Source organism: Anas acuta, chromosome 24 (assembly GCF_963932015.1).
Source record: "Anas acuta chromosome 24, bAnaAcu1.1, whole genome shotgun sequence".
NCBI classification, from domain to species: domain Eukaryota; kingdom Metazoa; phylum Chordata; class Aves; order Anseriformes; family Anatidae; genus Anas; species Anas acuta.
Genome location: NC_089002.1, coordinates 6,347,886 through 6,367,365, shown reverse-complemented (window position 1 = coordinate 6,367,365; position 19,480 = coordinate 6,347,886). Strand labels below are relative to the sequence as shown.

At 46.7% G+C, this 19,480-nt stretch overlaps 2 long non-coding RNA genes across 4 annotated transcripts in view; both read right to left on the bottom strand.

Annotated features, from left to right (window-relative positions):
• Window positions 1-19,480, bottom strand: part of LOC137844039 (uncharacterized) — a 162,827-nt gene that overhangs the window by 40,905 nt on the left and 102,442 nt on the right. The gene's annotated exons all lie outside the window — the stretch shown is intronic.
• LOC137844133 (uncharacterized) overlaps window positions 12,152-19,480 on the bottom strand; it is a 39,495-nt gene continuing 32,166 nt past the window's right edge. The window contains exon 2 of the long non-coding RNA XR_011089835.1: window positions 12,152-12,895. This is a non-coding gene — a long non-coding RNA (uncharacterized lncRNA). The remainder of the gene's footprint in view (window positions 12,896-19,480) is intronic.

Genomic DNA, 19,480 nt, shown 5'->3' with positions numbered 1-19,480 from the left:
ATGTTCTCTGGGATATTCAGCAGCCATCAGACCAACTTACTTGAACCCTGCTGGCTCCAGGATCTGCAGGCCAACTGCAGGATCTCACAAGAGCCTTTTAAAAACTCTTTTTCTCTTTTCCTCTTAACAGGAGAAAGTGATAGAGTTGCCCCTGACTTAAATATAAAGTTGTAATCCCCACAGCCAAATGAAGTCTCCTTGCGTAACATTGCAATATGGCAAAAATGCATGACAATCCCAGGAAAAAAAGGGCAAGAGTAAGTACAAAACAACTGGTCTGACTCTTGAGAGTTCTTTAGGACTCCTCAAGCAACAAGATTTTTCTGGATGACCGTGCACCGAAAGTCACTGCCGTCCTCATTCACACTCCTGGCCACCTGTTTGGGAGTGTCAGCTGAGAAGGCAAGGCTTATGCAGGGACAACGAGGACTTACTCCTTAATTACAGCTCTCTCGTAACTGCTCAGTGGTGTACACAGAAAAGATACCAAGCAGGGTTCTGCACTGCCAGTGCCTACATCAGGTCTGTGAATAGTCAGGCTGGTTTTCAAGAGCTATCAGTCTGTTATCCCTATTCCAGCATTCAAATGAAGTAATTACTGCAGATCCTCCCTGATGAAGACTGTAGAGGTTTCCCAAGCAGGGCTGTGCTGTCATCCAGCACAACCATGTCACTGATGTGTTCCTCCAGCATTCACTCACTTTACAATATTCGGGGTATTATCGAGCAACAGAAGTGGGATCAACCTGTCCACTGAAATACTAAGAAAATTCTCATTTAAAAACAATATTACTGTGATTTATCATCCACTGTAGCCGGACTGACTGTAAGGTTGGGAAGGTGGATGTGCCGGTTACAAAAAGGATAGGACAAAACAGGTGGGAACAGGTGGTGGGAGCTTTTGATGACCACACAGAGAATACAACATCATTAAGAAGACAGATGCAGCTCTCCCTCTAATTTATTGTCTGCATTGTTTCTTCCAGATCACATTGTCTGCAGGGCAGAGGAAGGGAGCTGTGTGATCTAGCATGAAGTCAGAAGGCAGCACTGGCACAAAGAGCTCTGAAAAAAAAAAAGAAACTGATTGCTTTGGTACCTTGGATTCCTAACTTTTTCAAGCAGAGTATATTTATCGCTGAATCTCATCTCGTTACTAATATTCAGTTGGAATGTAATAAGCAAAATCAGCTTATTAGAATTCCAGGCAACATATTCATGTTTTTTTTTTTTCTCTTTTGGGAATCCTCTCCTGTGTAAATAAGCTACATAATCACCCTTCTCTACATTTTACACATGTGCGCCGCTTTTCAGACACAAATGTCACAGAGCTAGCATAATTATCCCCATTTTCCAGAAGAAAAAAAGAAGCACAGAAGGGTCTGATCTACAAATATTAGATGTGACAGCTAAATTTGGGTGCCCGTATAGAGTGCAATTTTCAGTCCTCCCACCACCTCCTCTGAAACGAGGAGGAATTGCTCAGGCAATTGCATCAAAACACTCAGTGCCTGCAGTTAGGCTTAGATTTCCAGCCTACCTCGGATGGTGATTTTCAGTTGGATGCTTTTGCCTTTGAAAAATTCTATTTTGGTATCACAAGAGGAAACCTGAGCTCTTCAGAGGATCTGATCTTCATCTCCGGGGAGATCGCAGCACAAGTATTCTTGTGAACCCTCAGAAACGAGGCACTGAAAGAAGTTCTTGGAAAGCTGGGTTGCAAGGTGTTTCCCATGGTCTGAGTACAGCAGGTTTGGGACTAGGCTCTCAACTTGCAAGAGCCTTAGAAGAATATTCTAAACTGTAATTCTTTCAGGGAACTGTTCAGCGTGCATATGAAATGGAGTTTTTAGGCATTTACCAGTAATTAGGCACCGACTTGTAAAGTCCACCAGCTCCTACTTGGCACACACAAGCACTAACACTGCGCAAAAAGACAGTTTAAATGCAAAGTGCATTGTCAAGATACACCAGCCGCTGCAGCAAATTAAAGCCACTTAAATGCTGCTCTAATCTGAGCTCATCCCTTCCACACTGCTAAATTGCACCAAAGCAAGGCAGGGCTGGAGAGCACCCACCACTGGGAGCCCCCCGGGTTACCCCTCTCCTTCACGGCCAGGAGAGACCGGTCAGAGGCTGGGCAAAAAGGCCAGAGCACGGATGAAAACAGGGCTTTAGAGAAGTTACAGCAACCAGAACACATCCTGCAGAGGGAAATCTGATGACAGTTTTTCAAAATCCACCTAGACCACAGTTGACAGGGAACATAAGGACACTAATACATAGCGGAGTCCATAAACTGCTCAGCGCGGAACAATCCCCCCCCGCTCCACCATCCCTCAAGGACCTACCAATTTTCAGCTGACAGTGCCATAGATTTAGCTCCATTTAATTTTTGAATTTACACAAAGACACTGTAAGTGATTGTGATTTTCCAGTAGAAAAATAGGGTCTCGCTGTATCTAACCCTCTGAGTATTTTAATCTTTAAATCAATAAAATCCATTAAGCAAATTGCTCACCCTTCCCCCCCCCTCGCCATGCATCCCATCCAAACTGAATGGTTTTGCCATTATTTATTTATTTTGAGGCATGTTTCACAGCTCTAATGATGGATTGAGCACTTCTGTTGGTGCAGTTCAGCTGCTGAAGGGCTGCAGCAAAATCACAGTTTCAAACTTTGAATGGAAACAAATGGCTTGTAAATGCAGTGCTTGAGAGGAAAAGACACTCCACAAAAAGCCTGAAATGTTTATAGATTTTAGGCTTCATGCTCTGTATGTGCAAATCAGAAGTAATGATTAAAAACAGCTCTTCTCTTTGGAAAGGTTAAGTGTCTCATCTCATACAAAGGAACTCTGTGTACCAGCCCTCTTAAATCCTGGAGTGAGATCAAGTGCGTGTAGTCTTGATAGCAGAATATTTAGTGATAAAAAACGAGTATCAGGGAGGATTGAAAATATGGAGAGCAGGCAGATGTGCTGCAGCACTTGGGGCTGTATTAACAGGAGTGAGTCAGAAATCCATCCAATCAAGAAAAAAAAAATAGTTGGGGCTCCATGTGTTTAGGTGAGAGCGTGTCTTTGTCAAGCTGAGGAAAGAAAAAGGGATGGATAGCTTTCCCTTCCCTTTTCACCAGCAATTCCTGCTCGGGCTGGGTACAAACTACCAACATGCAAAATCTCTGGGAAAACTACACATTGATGGAACTGTGGTCAAAGACTTCTTTTTTCTCAGGTTTGGGGAGGCAGTCAGAGCACTTCTCTTATCAAGGTTAGGGTCAAGAACAGGGATGTCTTAGATAAAGCCATCAGAGTCAGCCTTATTGATGAATTTTGCATGATCTGAAGAGGTTAGCAAATTATGAACTGAATGTTTCATAATATACTTTAAAAGGACTGTGGGTCTAGGACATACAGCCTGATCTCACTGAGACTGCAGAAAGACACCAAGCCCAAGCTTAGGTCTGGAACCATATCAGCTTTGCTCTCTCTGTGTATCCTCCTGTTTTGCACTCAGCAAACAATGAACTGGGCAGAACCCTATACGTCTACTGAGAAATGTTTTTCTTACTGGTCTGCTGGAGCTAATGAGATAGTTTCCTAAATTAAGTCTCTAAACGTGACATTAAGCAGAATGGGGAGGAGAGTAAAGGGGCTGGCAAGAGTCCATAATTAATTTTCTGACATTTCTGAGAACTGTGACATTGGGTCTTATCTGTCTGTGATGAAATATTCCATAGCCCTAAGGCAACTGATAGTATTTAACCAGGCTTCTGATACCCAGACAAATAACAACTTACTATGTCTCAGACTCAACAGAAGGACAAAAAATAAATAAAAAATCAAGGGCTTAAAATTCAAGTACTAAAGCAGTACTGCTACGACTCAACATCTCAAGCAACGGAAGTCCATTTTTGGTTTCTTGGCATTAAAGAAGGCAGATTTAAAAGACTGAATTCTGGTTTGATCGCATGCCAGCACTTCTGTGCCCCCTGCACCTGATGGCATGGATGTGTACGAGGAGACTTGTTCTCTTGGCACAAAAAGGGGAAGTGATCAGAGGGAAGCAGAAGCTGCCGAGGCACACGAAGCACCAGCAGCGAGTTTAGGGGCTGTGGATCACCACCGTCTGCTGCTGGGAGAGGGACTTGTTCCTGCTGGCTGCATTTAGGGCCATCTGAAAATGCACACAGAGGGCACTGGCCAGGCAGACCTTGGTGCAGTGGTTTCTCAGGCAGAGATCTCACAAACATTGCAGCTCACCAGTAGAATTGGCCATGCCACTTATCTTTCTGTTTTCCAGTAAGAAGAGGGTAGTAAGAGGATAATGCTTTCCTTCTCTGACTTGTCTGTACAGATTAGGGATACTTTGAGAGAAGATCTTCTCCTAATGAGTTGCACACAAAGGTGTTTTGCACCAGCAGTAACATAGGAACTGGGCTCCTACTAAATGGAAAAAAAAAAATAAAGAAAACAGCAAGTGACAGGAGCTTGAAATCAGCAGCTACGTGCAGTCAGACACCTTCATCTTACCCGAGAGAGAAACACCTCGGTCGTGCCACTGGTGCCCGAAGCTGTCCCCTCTCTGACACTGTCTCGATGGAGCTCCTGCCTGGCGGAGAGCGATGCCCTGAGATGGCTGCACGGATTTACCCCTAAAGCCTGGTGAACCCAGTGGCTGCAGGCTTTGCTATCAACACTGTCAGCAATGCGTGGTCCTGACCCTGCCTCTGGAAGGCAGAGCAGCCCTGAACACGGCCCCCTTGCTCTCGGTGTGAGTTGCACCAAGCAAAGCAGCCCAGGGCTGGGAGGAGGGAGGTTGCCCTCCTCTGACCACGGGGCAGCTGCCAACATGAGAATCAAGAAGAGGTTTTGTGAAGGATCTTTCCTTTTGACTACCCCAACACGCAGAAAGCACAAAACCTAGGACTGCAGTGAACCCATTTAAACAGTATTTAGCAAGATAATTGCAGCAGCTAATTGCCAAATAATAATAATAATAAAACATCTTGAAGTTTGCTAATGGATGGTTTGAAATACTGTAATTCTTTACAGATAGCAATTAATACAGGCTTGAGTATCCAATAAATTAGGAGAACTCATCTATTTTGTACTGGAACCAAATGATGACATTTTATGTGATGACAGCTCTGGCTTAGGAATCAGATATGTCTGGAATTCTTTTTTTTCTTTCTTTTTTTTTATTTTTTTTTTTTTCCGTGAGGACAGACAGACGTTCTCCAGTGGAAGCTAAATGGAGTTAAAGCTCCCCTGTAAGCAGTTTGTGGTCCCTGTATCCATTAAAGTCCAAGGAAGCTGTGCCGTTAGTCAAGCCTTTATTTTAAAAGGATCAGAAGTGGACCTGTCCTGTAGCCCTCTCTTCCTCTCCCCACTTTTCCAATAATCACAGATCAGGTTTATGGAAATTAAAGTCTAAATCTGGCCTTCTGTTTAATTCAGTTCTGTTCAGCTCTGGCCTTTTAGTATCATTTGCAAAGCGTAACCAGGAGGTTTAAGCATAAATTTTTGGCTGTTTTTCCTTCGGTCCATGCTGCACAGTATAAAGCTTTTCTTCTTACAAAATTCTAGCCGCGTAAAGCTACATATTTGCTTTTACCATCTGAAGCTGGCAGCATATCAGCACACTACGCACTCTGAATAACTCTTATTCCAAACTGAAAATCATGAATATCTGGGGCAGAGAGAGTGTTTGGTTTTCAAGGCCACCAATCCAGGCAGTGTCACGCAGCTTCTTCACTGTCAAGCAAAATCCAAAAGCAGGCTACTACAAGTGGCATATTCCTGAAATTTCTCAGTCTCAGGGTCCTCGACATCACAATGTGCTACACTCAATGCGATCTCACACGGAACACAACTTAAAAGCATTTGAACAAGTTCTTTTTGTATTTTGAAGAAAGAGCGGACGGTTTTCTTTCTTCAAAGAAAGGAACACAGCTACAGAAATCGGGCACGGAGCAGCACTGAAGGGAAGCACTGAAGGAAATCAGTCGTGGAGTTAGAGAGCTGTGCTGTGCCATCAGGACCGGGCTCTGCTCGGCTCCCTGCAGCTCACACACTCACACGATTGCCCCCAAGATGCAGAAGGAACCATCAGGGTCCTCTGAGACCAAGGGAAGTCTCCAGGGGAGTTTGGAGCTGTCACTGCTGGCATCCCTCTACTGCTGCTGCTCTGCAAAGGAATTCCAGTATGAAGCCAAAGGATGGTTGTTCTTTGTGAATGGCTGAGAGGGAAATTTGGCCCTTGCTCTGTACCGATGCTAAAAGGCCGTGTCTGTAACCACGGCCACAGGTCGCTGCCTGCCAACACTGGAAATATGATGTGGTCAAGGTCAAGAAATGGCACAGCACTGGCTCTGCAGGGAGCAATTCCTTAGCTGCTCTTGCCTGGGCCTTTTGGCTCAGATGATCTGTTTATTTTTTAAAATGTTTTCATTTTAATACAAGGGCACCAGCAAGGAATGCACACTGGAGGAACACAAGAGTTCCTCCACTGCAGAGGCAGCCAGGGTTTGCTCTTGAAGCCTCTCCTGCATGCTGTCACCCTCTTGCTCAGCCACGTTTTCAATATCTCATTGAGCAGTGAAGAGCTGCTCCAAGTTACAACTTCAAACATACCTGTGCGACACAAGCAGCTAAATCTGATCTCCAAAATACCTACCTTGTTTGCCAGCACTGCTGAATTGTGCTGATTTATAAAAATAAAGAACTAAAAGCACAGCATGGGAAGAGATTTTCCAAGAGAGAGTCTTTCTCTGAAAAGTTAGAGCCAGCCAACTAGTGGGCTCTGTTGTTGCCACTCTCCGAAATTAAAGGTTAAATTTAGCCAAAAAGGGAAGTGGTGTCTTCCATCAGCGAGCATTCAACTGCAGTGACATAACAATGCCACAAGAGCAATTTAATTCTTGGCATATTTAGAGGTGGCATTAGGGAGTCTACCAAGGTAGCAATTTTCTAGATAATCAACTTAATGTCTTCATTCTAAGTGCATTTATATGTGTAAGTTAATTAGGGGAGTTAATTTTCAGAAATGGCAGAAAATCTGCATTTTCCAGTAAGCTTTGTTTCATGCCAATTCATGACTCAAGGTAACTGAGAAAGATAACCTGCCTTGCTTACGTATTACAGTAACTGGCCGGCCTCCTGGGCAGATGTGGTTCCTTGGCCCCAAAGCGCCGGCGCTGCTGCTGCTCGTGCTGCACCCCGGGGTGCTCGCTGGGTGAAAGCCCAGCCTGCCCCCACCAGACCACGCAGCTGAGGTCAAACAGCTGCAAAGAGCAGGGGAAAATCAGAACCCAAATCAGAGCAGAGGTGTTTCGTGCCGGTTCTGCCCCCTTACCACGTGTGCTGTTCTCTTCTAGTCCCCCTACTCCTCTCTGCTCTGGTAGGTTTGACTTTGGGTGAGATACGACCTTATCTCACCTTCTTACACAGGCGCAAAGACGTGGATTTACCACTAAAGGTCAAATTAAATAAGGAAATATTTATACCTTGTTTGGGCAACAGCACCCTCATTAGGTGACGTGGGAACATGCCAGTCTGAAAACAAATACAAAGGAGAATTCCTAAATAATTACTTTGCATGGTCGAAGGCTTTAAAGCTTTGCCAGTGGAAAAAAGGGAAATGGAAATAGAAGCTAAGTGGCATTCTTTCTTCAGCGTGTCTCATCGGATCTCGCTCATGCCATTTCAAAACACGTTAAGCATGCCACGTTTCTGCAAGACCAGTGCAAACCACTAGGGAAGCAGGATGAATATGGAACAAAAATCACCGGCAGTAAATATGGAATTGCAAAAATGCATCTCAAGGGATAGAAAACGTCTCCATTGCTTAAAAATAAGTCCCACGCCACATTCCCATTACAGGATCCTGTGCTGTATGGAAAATGCGAGCAAGTAACTCAGTAGATGACTTCACAATTGTCTCGAACCTTTATGCTAAAATTCTGTAAGAGAGATAAAAGCAGACAGCGATATCTGGCCTCAGTGAAGCAAAAGGGAATTTTAACACACGCTTAAAAACCCAGAATTTCAAACGGAGCCTGTAAAAGTTAAGCTGCTCTGAATAGCCCTGCCGTATCGCCAAATTTAGCAGGGCTATCTGAGTCCACAGCAAGCGCCCATGTATTAAAGTAATGGCTACTTTCCACTTTCTAAAAGCGTTAATGTCTTGGCTTTAAAAAAAGAGAAAGCATTTCTGCTGATTGCCCCCCTCTGAGGGCATCTCTCAGCACCACATTTTCCTCCTTTTCGCTGGGCTCCTGCATATTTCCTCTCTGCGTCCCCTCTGGCCCAGTTTTCCTGCTCATTTTCAGCCTCCTGATTACACGCGAACTGGCAGCACAGACAGCGGGCACAGGAGCACGGGGCCACTGCACTCGGGAGAGTCACTGCGGCTTTTAAAGGACAGCTTAAGCATGAGGTGTTTCCTACAACTGATGCAGATACAAAATCCTCTTGTCTGCACCCCAAATCCATCCATCCATCCATCCATCCATCCATCCATCCATCCATCCATCCATCCATCCATCCATCCATCCATCCATCACCCACCCAAGCCAGCTGAAACCAGATTTTGCTGAACCTGCCAGCGGACAATTCCCTGTGCTTTGGCAACTGAACAGCCATATATATTTGCTTTGTAATTAGTCAACTACTGTATGTGCGCAGTAGCAGCCTCCTGAAATGTGGGAGGAAGAGTCTGGGCAGAAGGCAGGCAGCAGAGCAGCAGGCACCTGGTTCTGAAGAAGTTATTGCATCGGCTGGCAGCCTCCTCACATCCTGGAGGAGAGGAAGGGGAGCTGGCACGGCAGCCAGATGTACTGCAGGCAGCCCAGATTTCCAAACCCTGCTGCCCCTTCGTTTTTTCTAACCTCTCTCCAGGACTGAACAAAAAAAAAACAAACATCGCTAGAAACTAAGAGGAAAAATAGTGCCGTGGTTTCCTATCAAACGTAATGGAAACCAGGGTAAGAGGGAAACAAAACCAAGAGCCTGACACACGGAGCTAAGGTTTTCTTACACTGATGTAAAATGGGAAGGACTGACGTACAGGGGCTGGGCTGTTTTATAGATGACATTTCCATGTTTAAGCTATCTAGTAGCCTGTGGTAGCCTTCAATTTCAGCAGTAACGCTTCGAGGGAAGAGCTACTTCTGATGTGTGCTTATACTGAATAATGAAAAGATTGGCCCCCAGGTACTACAGCCCTACCAGTAATAAACATTATTACTAAATAATAGCAATGAAGGCTTGGAGTTAATATTCAAAATGGGCATGAGACCAAGAGCATGCCCAAGCACATTTCATGCTTATTTTAATTGCCACAAAACAAATAAAATGAGGATGGATGTTCGCTCAAAAGGGTGTGATGCTGTTTTGCTGAAGCACTCAGAATTTGGTGTGCTATTGTCAAGCCTATTTGGAGTAAATTGTGTGTAGAATTGCAATGAGAGCTGTAGTTGCCTAGCAAAGGTCTAAGATTTCCATTTAAAATTAATGTGAACTGTTTCTCTGGATCTGACATATGGGCTCTGAGAACCCCTGCCAAGATGTCAAGAGCTAGAAGGCTCCCCCTCTAACTCCAAAAAAATGCTGGAGGCAACGTGCTCCTGGTATTTTGGCATTTGGCTCTAATGTGAAACAAAGAGACACGCACAGCCCCCCTGCCGTGGGGCCATGCTGCTCGGGCAGCCTGTGGGGTCCCAGGTAACGGAGCACTCACACGAGACGTGGGCTCTGCTCTGTGCCATGGGCTCAGTAACGTTTCCTGCACCTGCTCCTTCATCCTCCTCCAGCCCGTGCCCCTGGACACAGCCAAGGCGTTTCCCAATCCTCCAGCTCCCCAGCGAGCTGACCAAACTCCTCCGCCAGCCCAGGGCCTGATCCTGGGCTCAGCACTTCGGAAGGCCCATTTCCCTGTAAGCAAATTCCCCTTCTACAGCACTAAAAAGAACACACATTTTTTTTTCCTTTGGTTTGTTGTTTTTTCTTTTTTTTTTTTTCACATTTCCCAGATTATACCCTTCCTAATAAGTGTGAAACTCTTCGCGGTGAACCACGGTGGCAATCAGGGTGAAACCTGCCAAGGGCTACGCAGAATCAAAGATTAAACTATCTCAAGGCAGCGCGTGGAAGGGAAGCTTCAGAGGAGGGCTGGAAAGGAGAAAATAAGCATCAAGGTGTATGGAGGATAAACAATCAATTTCAAAATGTGAGAAAAAAAGGGTAAGATACTAAAAATGGCTCCAGAAGGACAGAAATGAATGCTCAGCTTCCCACACCATCTTCAGGATGTCAAAAGAACCTCCCAGACGAAGGAGAAAGGCAGCTCTGCGGGAAGAAGGTTCCTGTAAGGGGCAGGATGCTGCTCTGGGTACCTCCTCCCATCCCTAAAAGCACCACTTCCCCCAGAGGTTGTGGGCAAAAGAGTCATTCCCAGCCCTGGCCCAGGGGGCCAGCTGGGCAGGGATACAACTGCAGCTAAGCACAGAATACTTGACATAGATGATAAGCTATTTGGGACAAAACCTTATTTTCTCTGCATTCTCTACAAACCCAGCCTGGCATGGCCCCAATGTTCCGAGTGATTTCCCCGGAGCTCCTAGGAGCGCAGTAAAGCACAAAGATGTCCAGCTCCCAGCCAGTCCTCCCGACGTGCAAACCTTCCCTTTACAGCCGAATCCATTACAGAAGTGGGAGGAGAGAGAATCTGAATAAACAGACAGAGGAACCACAGGATGAAAGCCCCAGTGATGTTTCTCGGGTGTCTGCAGGACACAACACGTCTCGGCACAGCCTTTACAAACAGCAACCCAGGGGCACTGGTCCTGAAGAAGGAAACCAAGGAGGTTCCCATTCCCGTTCCCGTCAAGGCAGGACAGCATCCACCGTGGGATTTCTTTTGCTCCAGTTTGGCTCATGCAGGAAGAGGTGGTGCTGAGCCACCAGCGCTCACATCAGTGTCAGGCACGGGCTTCCCCAAACCTCCCCGCCTGCTCATTTGTCTTATGCCTGAAGTTACACTTGGTGGCAGCCACACTGCCACTGATAGGTGCGGTATTAATGGGCTTGTGTGCACGGCTTGTTGTAGCCTTAAGTGTCTCCTAATTACACTGCCCAGCTGGGGGACCCAGCCCCCTGCCTTTGGCACAGATCCATGCGACCGGAGCCACTGCTCCCCACCAGGGCCACGCTCTGGGCTGGCCATACTGGGCAAATATTTTCCAGCACTGGAAGTAGGCTGGAAGAAGAAACAAAACATGCACACGCACAAGAAAAAAAAAAAAGACGCTGCCTTTTTTTGTTTAAACTGACTTGGAATATGTTGAATTGGTTCATTGTTTGCAGAGGAATCTGAGCAGAATTAATGATTCGCGCCGGCAGGGAGAGGCGCTGCTTTGCAAATGCAGTGGCCAGACATTCTCCAAGATCTGTAATCTAATTTAGCTCAGAGAGTTAATGATTTTAATGATTTGTTGTGATCTCAAAACAACTGTTAGGAGATAAATCTACATCATTAAACCTATTATGGTGTTTTGCTTCATTTAGCAAATGGTGTTTTTTTGTTCGGAAGACGCCCACATCCCAAACAAGCAGAGAGGTCAGCTGCTGACGGTAAGGAACAATTTATTCCCAGCTCCCTCGGAGACTGAAACGAAAGGTGTCCTTGGGAAAAAAATAATTCTTCACAAATGTTATCGACTATTTTATAAACAGAAAGCTTTGCTTGTGCTGTGATGTGTGTCATTGTGCGAACGTCTGTTACAAAACAGAAGGGACTCCTGAACACGGGCACTCAGCCGGCGGTTCGGGGCCACGCGGTTCAGGGCCCGGTTACTTCCCAAGGAATCTCCAGGGGCTGCCAAGCTCTGGGTGCTGAGCTCGCTGATGCTCGCTTGAAGGCAGCCTGAGAGCAATAGCAAGAGAAAATTGTCACCATCTAGGAGCTTTTCAGCAACTGCTCAGCTCTGCCTTTGGAAAGACGGCGTGCGTCCCAGCGCACAGCCACGCGGGGGGCAGTGGATCCCCTTCGCTGGACACCTCAGGAACAAAGCCCACGTCCTCCCTCTGCCCCCACCTCTCCTCAGCACCCAGAATCAGGTCGGGGGAAAAAGTTCATGTATAACAAGGTTTAGCCAACAAAAACGTATGTTTAATCTCCTGAGACTGACTAATTACGCTGTCATTCTTTTATAAATACGGAGCATAATCGTGCCGTGAGCACAATCAACCAACGAATGCCTGATACCGCGGACACGAACAAATTGACTTGCATCATCTGTTACATTCTTCACATAATCAGGGACAAAGTTTATGAGGAATCAAGGGCAGAGAAATGAAGCTCTGAAAAGTGATTTCAGCCGCACTACAAAGACGGAGAGCGCGTTCCCAAAGTCAGCAGCGGGCACCCAGCCGCGGCAGTGTCCGAGCGCATTAGGGTGCTGATGCAGCTCCACTGAGAGGACCAGATTTCGACTACAGCTTCATTGTGCTCTCCCAACACAAGCTTCCTCCAATCCATTCTGTTAAAAAGTCTTTTATGCTGAGTGAAGAGAATGCAAGAGAAGAGCAGGGCAGGATATATATTTTCTTACTTCTTGTGCCAGTTATTTATACAGGAGAGAGTAAATAACCAACCTTTTTTCCCTACAAGTTTGAGAAGCCTATTATGACTCAACTGCATTTGCCTAAGCTAAATATTTGATAAATTTAAAATACGACATAAAGAAAAAACCTCCTGTAAACAGCAGTGATGGACTCTCTTCTCGCCTAGCTCCTTTCTAATCCCCGGGCAGGGAAGGATGTTCCAGTTCTTCAGATACCATTTAGGAATCGCCACCACACCGCGATGCGTTCAGCCTGCCCAGTATCTGCCTGCCACAAAGCAAACACGAGAGGTTCAGGGGGAGAGGAATGTGTTTGCTGTGCTGGGGAAGGCAGCACCCACTGGGGTCTGAGCGCTGTCCTGGCAGCCTTATCATCTCCTGCACCACATGGACAGCACAGACTTGTCACTCTAATAACCTAAAGTAAATAAAAACCAAAAAAAAATCCCTTCAGTTGTGTTTATTTTGGGGGAGCTTCTTTCTTCAGCTCTGAATATATAGGGAATGCATTTTATTACCAACTGTGACATCTCGAAATGCAGCAACTGAATTGAATCGGAAAAGAAAGGCAAGTTGTGCCCTTCTGCATCGCTAACCCTTCCAGAAGAAGAGGACTTTTCAACCTTTGGTGGGAAAAACGCAGTTAGATTAAGGTGTTGGTTTCCCAAATTAAAGCCTGGATGGAAGCTCAAGGTCACTGTTTGTTTTCCTTCAGACCTGGTCGCTCATTAGAGCGCGCTCTTTGTGAGCGTTTTGGTACAGAAAACATCTGGCAGCACACTCCAAGTCAATAAATGCAAATGACACAAATACAGTTGAAAACGCGATGGCTTCGTGATGATTGCCTCTGCCCAGGAGAATCGCAGCTGAAGATGCAGCACTTTGTTCTGCAGGGTTACTCATACGACTTTTTTCCCCTATGTGGAGTGAGACGCTCAGTTCATCATTTTGACCACTGTTCTCGTGCCAACTGTTGCAGCCCTGCCTGGCTGTGCTGTGATATTTGGAAACTACCCTCCAGGTAGAACAAATGTTGTGCTATTTGCTGGGTGGAAATTTGTTAAATAAATCATCGATTCGTAGTGGCATAAGAAATTAGCAATAAGCTGTGCCTGGAAGGTTAGACATATTGTACTTCAAAATGAGCAGGAGGCCACTTTGCAATTCAAAAGAGAGATATTGGGCTGTGGGAAGGCACATCTGTTAATCATTTTTCCCCGATACCCGAAAGGTTGGTAGCTGGCCTCCCAGCAGAGCCCTGTACCGACACTGAGAGCCCCTTTTAAATTAGCTTCAGTGTGTTCTCTGCCCGATCCAGGGAAAGAAGAAAAGCTTGGGAGCTTTTTCTCTGCAGACTCGGATGTCCTTGGCTGCACAGTGCATGCTTGGCATGGCCGCATTTCAGGAGCAGTGCTCTGGGTTTCCGTGCTGGTGAGAGCCCGGTGTTATTACTGCATTACACTTCCTATTTTGAAACACCGCGGGGCATTATTAGTCTGGGAGGTTTGACATTTAGTAGGGGCTGTGGCCTGGGGTGCTCTTTATTTGACAATTACTTACGAGTTTCTCTTAGAAAAGAATACATAGAATGACTGTTTCTGAAAGCTTCCTTCAAAGTGACATCTGATGAATTTAAATAATGGGTTTTAGCACTGCTAACGCTTCCAAACATTTTTACATTTTTTATAACCTTTACAAACCCTTTGTTCCTCCTCCTGATCATTTTATAACCCCTATCCACCTGGAAATATCTCAAATAAGCAGTTGGAAAAGAAGCTGAAAGCCTATACATCTTTTTATTGCGTCCTGAATCGCTGTCGGTATCAGATGCTCCTTCTCAACAAGAGATAGGAGAAATGAAGTGTTTCCTGAACAGCTTATGGGGCTGGATATGGATTTGCTTTTTCTCACATACAATAACCGATGACATCAAAATAATTTCAGCTTTTCAGCTTTTATGCTATAGAGAGAAAGCGTTTAGCAGCTTAATGTGAAAAAAAATCTTCAATTTCCAAATTGTCACTTTTGAGCCTCTACCATCCTGAAATTTTAAGCAAGTGCAGCCATTCTCCGTGAAGCTTCCCGATGTGCTGAAGAAGAGCATCTTGGTTTTCAACAAAGCATCGGTTTAACGTTTGCACCTGTACTCACAGGTTGAGGCTGGAGGCAGGGGCTGCAGAGCCCCCCTCTGCTGAGTCTCAGCGCAGGACTGGTGCGGGGGCTCAGCCTCCCTCCCGCACTCAGATCGCTCCTTGGCGGGGAGCAGGAGCTGGTCTCCTGATTTCCCCCCCTTAAGCTGCCCAGAGGAAAAAAAATAATGAAAGAAAGGCCACCAGAAGTTCAGATAAAGCAGAAGTGATGCTCGTTGCTGGAGGGCAGTTTAGACCGAACTAGAACGTAGTTTAGATAAACAAGGCTTAATTGTCATTCTGCTGGTCTGCGAGGCAACTGATACCGCATGTAATTAAATTATTTTACAATTATTACTTCCTGAGTGCTTAACCGAGAAGAATAAAGGTAGGATTTTTTTTTTCCATATCTTGCAAAATAGTTTCGCGTTCAGAATATTTTGTTTTACTGTATTAGCTTGTGTGAGCGCATGTTTCCCCTCGCTCCTATTTGCCCATTGGGTTGTTTACTTACTGGGATTGAAGTCAGAAGAGGTTTGCTCTCGCAAGCAGTACTGAATTTCTAATAAATATGTAAATAATATACCTCTGAGCCGTTGCCTTTGGCATTTGCTCATGCATTATCCTCTGCCGTAGTTAAGTCTGCTGTGAGCACACACTTGTTTTGCTCGGAAAAAACATCCCCAACCTCAGCGGGGCCCGGACGGCAGCACCGCACTCGCAGTTGCGGGCGCTCTGCTCTCACTCTGCTGTCAATTGCGTGCAGAAGGTACCACTTAAAATAGATCAGGAGAGAAAAGAGAAGCGGGAGAATAGCAGAGGTCAGCCCTAACCAGCTACTCTGCTGCCAGCATGTGCAATTTCCCCGTGCAGACGGGGTCAGCGCGAGGCCCTGCATCATCTGTGTCCTTGAGAAATCCTCAGCACTCCAGCAAGCAGCAAAACCTGATGATCTTGAAATGAAGTGATGTTGCCATGGGGTGAAAGGGAATCTAAGCGAGCCCCGCACTGAATTTTCTCTGGTGACCGCAGACTCTGCCCTTACAGCACCGGGAGGCTCAGAACCACACAGCCAGGAGACCCCCCCTGCCCGGGGGTGCTGGGCCCAGTGAGGGTGCTCAGGACCCGGCCAGGGCTCAGTGCTGGGGCAGGAGCAAGGCTGGGAGAAGACCAAGGAAGCAGAGAGAAAAAAAACAGCAGCAGGGTTGGGGAAGAATCTGATCCTTCAGGGCACGGTGGGACCTCAGGGTGAACGATGCCCTCTGGAGATTAAAACCAGGCAGCATTTCTCCTGGTCTGGGGGACCAGCTCCAAGGCACACGCAGAGCAATGTGGCTGTGCAGACCACCACGGCCCTGCCACAAACCTGCAGCCACAATGTCCCCAGGCAGCTCTGAGCACGGCCAGCAGCAACCCAGTCATCCCCACGGCTCCTTTCCTCTTTACCTTTGCTCACCAGATTAATGGGGCCATACTTTTGTCCCGTTATGTCTTCACTTTCCCACCTGGAAAAACCCCTTTGTGCTAATGGGGGACCCTAAACAACGTGCACAGATCTGCAGGCACAAATAGAGCCTTAATTGCTTCCCCGGGCTGAGGCTCAAATAGATAAGACAAACAGGATGGAGAAAAGAAAGCGTTATTTATTTGGGGGAGGCCAGGAGGTTATGAAATTTTCTTACATTTACCGAAGGAGATAATGAATCTTTTAGCTCACCACGCGCAGTAGATCCACAGGCACTTAGGCCGTAATGCAATTCCGCCCGTATAAGCACTTCCATATCTCCCGGCAGAGGAATGTTGTGCACCTCGGGTGCTTTATCAACAAAATGCCCTACTGTAGCTACTTGGCCTTTGGAGATTATTTTCTCAGGGAAGCTGTCATCATGCAGCTGATTAATTACTCTAATAATCATAATTTTTTTTCTAATAAAAAACCCCTCTTCCCATTCATTAACTACATTGCAGGTAGGTGACAGTGGTAATTATTCTCTGGAAGTACTTCTGAATTATCTTTTCTAATCCAGCCTATGCTGACATTTTTGAGAGAAAAAAACATTTTGTCTCTCTTTCATGAGTGGGGTGACATTTGAATATGCAAACAGTGTCAAAGCCTGCCCTCCGGATGTTTTCCTGAACTATGATTTATGAGGTTTGGCTATTGTATTTGCTATCATGGACCTAGAAAGGTCATTAGACAAAGAGGCTTTCCCTGCAGGGGTCTCTTGCTGTCTTTATCATCTGATATTTTAATTTTTTTTTCCCCAAACATCAGGCAGGAGATGCACTGAGTCTTCCCACACGCCTCCACTGGTGATCATTTATTTATTCAGGAGCATACAGGCCCTGTGTGATGCCCCGGGTGCAGGGATCCCCGCACACCCATTCAGCCCCCACCAGCCCCACGGCCCCTGCGGGGGCACTCAGCCGGTGGGATGCAGCCCCCCGGCCCCACACCGCTGGGGTTTGAGCCACGGCAGCGAGCTCTGGGCATTCCCAGCTGGTGGCCGAACTCTCAGCCCCTCCTCGCTGCAGGTGGAGCAGATTTGGCCGGGCAGGGAAGCAAACCCAGCTCTCCCGTACCCATTCTGACTCCCAGACAAGATCGCAGCAGTGGAGCTAGCTGGTCGGGTTCAACAGATGGGGGGAGATTTCAGAACATCCCGAGCACTGAGGTTCTCAGGTTTGTAGTTTCCTCCCTCAGCCACTCTTTAAGTAATTTGCAACAAATACATCAAGGATTTCACCCTCCACAGAAATATGAGCAACGGTTATGATAAATTACGGTAGCTAAAATCTAGCCCAGCAGGTGAGGACTGCATGAAATCACACGTGAGTAAAGGAGAACAAGGCTCCCATGGAAAAGACACCCTGGCATATTTTAGTTTTTCTTCCAGAAACGTCTCCCCCACCCTCGGCACTGCTTCCCTCTGACATTTATGGCTCTCTAAAGCTCATACGCATCTCCCTCCCTCAACATTGGTGAAGCCAGCAATAAAGTCCATCATTGCGCAGAGCTCTCAGGCTGCGTTTGTCTGCTCGAATTAGTTTCCCCTCCACGGCAACACAGACTCCGTCTGGCAGCTCCTTTTGCTGACTCAGAGCTGGGCTCGGGCTCTCACCTCTTGCTCCAAACGCCCTCCAGGAGCAGCAGCAGCGAGAGCCCAGCACCCAGCAGCTGGGAGGGCAGGCAACGGGGGAAATTCATCTCCCCCTGCAACAGCCCCATGAATCTGGCAGGGCATAAATCCACAGCAATGACTAGCCAACACAAACCTGCTTCTCTCCCCATGACTGGGGGTTCTTGGTCTGTGGCAGTCCGTGGGACAGCACCGCGGGGCTGCAGGAGGGTGTGCAGGGTGCTGCAGCTCCAAGCCAGGTGGCTTGCAGGGGCTTCAGCCCAGCATGCTTGCTCTTTTCCCCTGAAATCAGTGGGTTTTGGGACATTTGCCCCTCCTCTCTTTATATTTCCCTTCTCTGTAATGGCAAATCCCCAGTCATGATCCTTCCTTTCCACATCAAGGGGAGCCAAGAGGTTTTTGCATTGTTTACAGGGTAGGGAGGGAACTGGCTTTGGGTTTCTCCCCGAGGGACATAAATCCGTCCCAGCCAGTCACGTAGGATCAATTTTTTCCTTGGAGACTGAACATGTTACATCCACGAGGCATGCAATGGCTGTCAATAGAAATAAATTCTCAAGTCCATAGCTCTGACGGGAAGAAGTGCATGCTACGAGAGAGAAAGATGGGAGACACGGCTCTGCTCTGCTCTGCCCAGCGCCGGCACTTTCCCATTTATTCCCATCTGAGAATCCCAGTAAGCAACAACCTGTTGGCAATGGGCAAGGGACAACGGGTACAGCATGAACAAAGCAGCCTCAGCTACCGTGTACAGACAGGTCTTGGATGCTTTCTGCCTGCCCAAGCACCTCCAGCAGGACAAGGCAGCCTGGGCAGCACCGAGTGATGCGCAGTCAGTGGCAGCGGCGGGTTCTGGCCCGTAATTAGCAAAGCTGGGTAAATAGTGCAACAGCTGTTCTGCAAATATTGGTCTGCATGCTTAAATTAACTTCTCAGAGCCCCTGCCCTTTACCCTTTTGTTCTTCATTCCCTGTAAGTGGTTATTGGGATTGGATTTACTTATGCAAACATTTCCAGAAAGCCATTGTAAGTCTCAGGTAAAAGTATTTAGGAAAAAAAATGCATATCCGTAAGTAAGTTCACACACAGTTGAGAAGAATGTCAGGAACGACATCATGGATTACAAGAAATCCTATAAAATCAAACAAAAAAACAGATTGCAAGAGACCTATGGGATTATCCAGCCCAACCACCTGCCTGAGCATGGACTAACTTCAAAGTTTCATCAAGTTTGTCTAATTGCTGTTTATTAAAACTTAGTGAAATAGCAGCCGCCAGCTTCCAGTGAAGAGGAACAGCTGCTAAAATAATCAAAATAGAGAACTTTGGCCTCCGAAATAACTTTATCCCGTTCTTTGGGTTGCTCCCTGCAGCTGCCTCTCCTGTGCAGTCTCCTCGCACATCTGCTCCGTGAGGCCGTGCCGACACCTCGTCCCCGTAACCCTGTGCTCTGATCCAACACGCCTCCTAAACATCACACAACACGGCTCTCAGTCTAAGCAGAGAGCTAACACGCTGAAGGATAAGGAAGGATGCTGGCCACCACAAGCAAAATGCTGTTCTGCAATTCATGTCCTGGCTGGT